The following is a 6,000-nucleotide window of genomic DNA, read 5'->3' as shown; positions in this document are numbered from 1 at the left end:
AAAGAGTCTTTGTCTAAAATGTAGCAAGCAGGACATTAGTGAATACCCTATCTTGAGGACTGAATGTATGACAGCTGCTTTTTGTTGAATGCCATTTCTCCATCACACTTTAATTATGGGTGTGGTTAAATAAAAAAAGGAGCATAATTCATAACTGAAAATTAATTCATGCAATGAAAACAATCTGTAAAAAACCTGATTCTAAGTGTGACTCTTTCAGTTTAACAAAGAAAATGCAATATCTGAATTGGTCTGAGAGGCTGCCATAACATGAATTTCAGAACATGAGTTGGAAAAGAAAAGTTTTCAACCCCATCTTAAATATAGCAGGATCTTTTAAAAAAAATCCAGTGTATGGAACCAAGTGTATGGAATTTCATTAAAACCTCCTTTATTGGTGTTTGATTTACTTGATATACATTTTTTCAAAATAATATGATTTATGTGTGTATTTTACAGAAAGCTTGGAAACAGAAAGAAAAATAAAACTATCAGTAAATTTGCTTCAATGTGATGCACATGCATGGCTGTTTGTTCTTAACTCAATAACATAATCTTAATTAATATGCAGTAAATTATAGCCTAAAATAAGTTGGTATTGTTTTAAGTGAGAAACCACCATGAAATAAGATGCACAGCAAATGATCATAATTGAACATTCCTTAGGATACATTGTGTATTGTGCTGTCAGAAGCCATGGTGCTTACGGGAAGTAAAAGAATACCGGAAAGAATGTCCAAGTTACTTAGGGGTGGAAATCATTGTACTCTTTCCCAGAGTTAGACACCGATATCTTGCCGTTCAAACATTTTTTGTGTGTCTCCCGTATGGGGTGGTGCAATATAGACTATTTTGTAGCTTATAACTTGGCTTTTTTTACAGCTGAATTTATATAGCTTATGTCTCAGCTTTTTTTGCTGTTACTTTACAGCTAATTTCTATCATAGATCTTTTCTCTTGTTAAATTTTGAAAATAAACACCATTTATTGACTGCATTACAGTCCATTGTCTCATGTAAGCTCTTCATACCTGATCAAAAATCTAGATCTTACAATTCTTGCAAGTTTGCAGAAAGAAAACAAGAGGAACTATAAGGCCTGTAAAGAAGATTATATATCCACTTTCTCTGACAGCTGCAGAAATTAAATAATAGAACTTCCATACACATCAACCATAGCTGGATATATGGAGATGAGATGGTACCCAGGCCTACAAAGACCATAACTGCCTACACATGATGAAGAGCCAGCCAAAGAGCCCAGGGAGCATGAGCAACCTGGATACCCAGAACCTGGAAGTGTCAGGCTTCACAAGTTAGCCAGGCTACCCCGCAAGAGCAAGCTATGGCAGATAGGGTACACCAGGAAACTTCCTCTAATAGCCATGTGATGACAGGGATGTATGTTTCTTCTCTGAGGTAAGAAGATGCTACAGGAAAGATAGATAAATATCCTCTCTAAGGGTGAAGTTGCAAATGCTGATTAAAAACATATATAATGAAATACATAAATTACAAAACATTGTATACAGTTGTAAGTTTCATATGGTATCAATGACATAAACACTTAGAACCTTCAAATGCACCATAACGTGGTATTTTTTCAAATAGCCTTTTATCTCTCACAAACAGCATGACTTCTTAAAGTACAATATGCAAAATATTCTAAGAATATTCAATTATGGCCATTTGCTGTGTATTTTATTTCACAGTATAACAAAAATTTTGTTCTCATTTAAAACATTATAAATATATTTTTACAAAAATTTATTGCATATTAATTTACAGTTATGTTGTTGCATTAAAAATTAAGATCCATTTATGTGTATCACACCAGAACAATTCACAGATATTTTTAAATATTCAAACTTTCATTCAGAAATATTTTAAAATTCCTCTTTTGCATTTCACAGTAGAGTTAGCTTTCAAGTTTTCTTCATAGGCTTATGACTAATTTATTTATCAGTACTTAGAGAAATTTGAAATATTTAATTATTTGTCACAATTATATTATGGATTATTTGAAAAATAGAAATATTTAATGGTAATTTTAAGTCAAACCGAATGCTGGTAAAAGTCATTTCAATTTAAGAGAAGTGATAATATCTCATTGTAAGAACAGCCTAACTTCACTGTAAATGCAAAATAATGATTTTATTATAATAGAGCTTACAACTGTTAAACATTTCTTTAGTTGGAATCACAGTGTTTTGTGTTTCACATGCATTACTTTATCTTACCTGCACAAGAGCTCTACGTGTTGGGCATGAGCCTACAAATATGAAAGCTGAGACCTGGAAAGTAAATGATTCACTCAAGGTCACCTGGCTTAAGGTCACTGTGACAGCATCGGCTTCACCCAGAAGGTCTGGATATGGAGGCCAGACGCGTATATACGGTTCTTTCCTGCTGCTCTAGGCACAGAGAGTGGTAAAGACTTGCCCTACCAAATGTACGTGTTTACAAAATAATTAAGGGGAAGGAAGTATATTTAAATTGATGGAAGTCTCCCATGGTAAGCATGGGAACAGAGTGCATTACCTGCCTCCATCCTGAAGTGCAGTGCCTTCCATTTGAGGGCTTTGTTTGAGAAGCTCCTAGATAACGTGGCATAAGCTCAATGGAGAATATTGTAAGGTTCTAGAGTTATTCCAAGAGAAAGTAATGAAAAACAAGTGGGGACATCTCACCTGATTTAGAGAAGCTAAACATAGATGATTTTATGGGCAGAATTAAACAATTTTACAGTTCACAATTAAAGTAGAAATACTATTAATAAATGGAAGCTTTAGGAAAATATGTCTTGGTTCAATATAAAGAAGACATTCTAAAACTTATGTTTGATGTTGTTGAGACAGAGGGAAAATTATCACTTGGTTAGGTATTAGATAAGGAAATAATTATTTGATAGATAGGGTAGACTCCCAAGTGTTTTCAAACATTTAATTCTACGAGCTCATAGACAAAAGTTATAGTGAATTGACTTAGGGGCATACTTTTTTGACAAAATCTAAATTCAAATTTGTCAGTATAGATATCACCTGCAGAGGGACAGAGAGGAGAGGATTTTCAAGGGTGCATTAATCATAGTCTTTGCTTTCAAAGAAGAGTCACTACTATTCTCAAAACCCATTCTAATGCCTTATCATTGCTTACACTGGAGGGGACTTGATGTATGATGGATAGAGACAGAATTCTAATTCCAGCAATTTAAATGATGTCTAGAGTTACTTTCAAATATCTTATCTTTATTTTAATTTTCTCATAAAGAAAGAAGGAGGATTGGGCAGGCTCAGTGGTGGAGCATTTGAGTTCTCACACTCGGCTTCTGCGGTCCGGGGTTCACCGGTTTGGATCCCGGTTGTGGACCTGTCCACCACCTGTCAGGCCATGCTGTGGCAAGCATCCTACATATAAAGTTAAGGAAGATGGGCACAGATGTTAGCTCAGGGCCACTTTTCCTCGGCAAAATGAGAAGGATTAATGGCAGATGTTAGATCAGGTCTAAACTGTCTCAAAAAAATAAAAAGAAATAAAAAACAAGAAAGGAGGAAGATAATCCAAATATTATATCTCATTGTTTGCTGCATTGTCTATGTATTTATACAATGTGGTGGGGCCATTATAAGGCATGCTTTCTATTACCTTTGCAATAGTGACTGATGATACTGTATTTTTTAGAATTTTTTAATGTCCTTGGCAAACTTTGGCAAGGTAGGTCTTTATAACTTGAAATCTCTCTCTACAATTAAGTAACTGAACAATGCTGGTGAGGTAATCGAAACAACCAGCCACAGAAGATAAATAACCAATCTAGGAATCCATAATTATTCTTCCTCAGACAGCCTCCTCTTGAATACAGCAGATAATTTGTGATTATCTTCATAAATCTCCTGGCACATAATTAGAAGGAAAATCTTTACTTCTGAACATCTCCATGTTGAATGCACAGTGGAGATAAGGAAACATCAGAATAATTAGCACCTGAGCACGATTGAACTGTGTATGTCTCCAAAGATTTGCAATTTCTTTCTCTCAAGAGCATTATGTGATTGGGGTGTGAAGGGTTTGGACAAACATTTCTTGAGTACATATTAGATGCCAGACTCTCCAAGGACAATATCTCACATAAGCTTGATGAGGGACTCATCTCACTCATAAGAACATAGTCCGACAGGCTCACATAGGTCACCAGCTTCACATAAGTGGTATATCAGAGCATAAGTGTTTGAATAGAGATCTCTGTCAGCTTCAAATCTGTTTTTCTTTCACTAGAATGCACTTTTTTCAGGGCAATTCTAGGAATTGCAGGTTCTGTATTAACAAAATCAAGCTCAAAGAGGCAGCAGAGAAAATGAGTATATGTTTATACAAGGGATGTCAGGTTTCAGATGCTACTGGAGTAATGCAGGAGCTAGCAAGAGAAACAAATGAGGAAGAGATCTAATACCTGGATTGAAAAGAATTCCCACCAGCAAAGCGATGAGATTGAGTCTGAGGGTGATGGAGTGGTAAGGAAAGCCCACCTCAGCAGGGCTGGGGAGGGTGTTGGATGTGGCACCTGTGACTGATACCATCACGTTCATCTGGGAAGATCTGCTTTTCAGCAAATTTTACATAATTTTTTATTTAAAAAGTTTTATTTATAATGAACTCAGTTTTACCATATTAACTTCTTTACTTATAAACTTTGGAAACGTTCATTTCTAAAACAAAATAAGGCTAAACTTTCTAATTATTTATATAGTGCTTTGCCTCGTGCTGTTTGCATTCCTAAGAAACCCTCTTCAAATATCATCATGGATTCTTCCTGATTTGCCTCCCAACCCACCACTAATTAGTACAATAACTATGTCCCTTCTCTTCCTTTAAATCTTATAGAGAGCAGAAAAAAAAATCCCCTTGTATGACATTTTTGTTCCTCCTTATGCTACAGTGGTGTGTTTGTAGAAGACCTTTGAATTCATAGACCTTCTTAGCATGAACATGCATACTAGCACTGAGTGCCAATGCAAATTTTTGTACAAAATTGATTTACAACAATAGCACAATATGAAACACTGGATTCCATACTATGCCCTTCATTGTGGATGTGTGAAAGTCTATTTACATGGTGAAAAGACTCTGTGCCTTTATTCTATGAATTTTACAAAGAATAGAGGTAGAATTATTGTTGAGATATTGTGGCAAACTCATTGGAGACCCTGTTATAGGCCTTGCTTGGAAGAGTGGCCAGAAGGGTCTAGAATACCTGTTTTTATATTTATCAGATATAATAATGGTATCTCTGAAAATGCAGTTGAGTTTGGGCTGCCTCTAAAAGTTTGCAGAAAACCCCACAACATTGCTGTCTCATTTTCCCCCATGCCCTCAGCCACATTACAGCACCCCTGGGGCTCTGCAAAGCCTCTATTCAGCGACCTGTAGGGCTTTAACCCCCAAACCAATGGGAAAGACAACAGCATGGCCTAGAAATTACATCCAGTGGTGATCATTGAAAATCTGTCATTGATACCCATTACCTATGAATAAAAATCTAAACATTTTTGAGTAGCATGTAAAATTGATGACTATCTGTTCTTGCCCCAATCACAATCTAAGCAGGAGCCACTTCAAACTTTGGGAAGTTCCAAGACACAAATATTTTTTCATCCTCTTCTGGATTTTGTGTGTGCTGTTTGCTCTGACTGAATTCTGTTAAAACTATGGAGGCAAGCTGGCAATCCACTACTGGGAATGTAATCTTGTACAATTGGTATGGAAAACAGTATGGAGGTTTCTCAAAAAATTAAAAATACAAACACTGTCTGATCCAGCTAATCCACTACTGGGGATTTATCCAAAGAACATGAAATTAATAATTCAAAAATGCTTACATACCACAATATTCATCACAGAATTGTTCATCATAGCCAAGATGTGGAAGCAACCGAAGTGCCCATCAATGGACGAAAAGATAAAGAAGATGTGGTATATACATACAATGGAATACTACTCAGCC

Source organism: Equus caballus, chromosome 25 (genome assembly GCF_041296265.1).
Source record: "Equus caballus isolate H_3958 breed thoroughbred chromosome 25, TB-T2T, whole genome shotgun sequence".
Classification (NCBI taxonomy): domain Eukaryota; kingdom Metazoa; phylum Chordata; class Mammalia; order Perissodactyla; family Equidae; genus Equus; species Equus caballus.
This window is presented reverse-complemented; position numbering follows the sequence as displayed.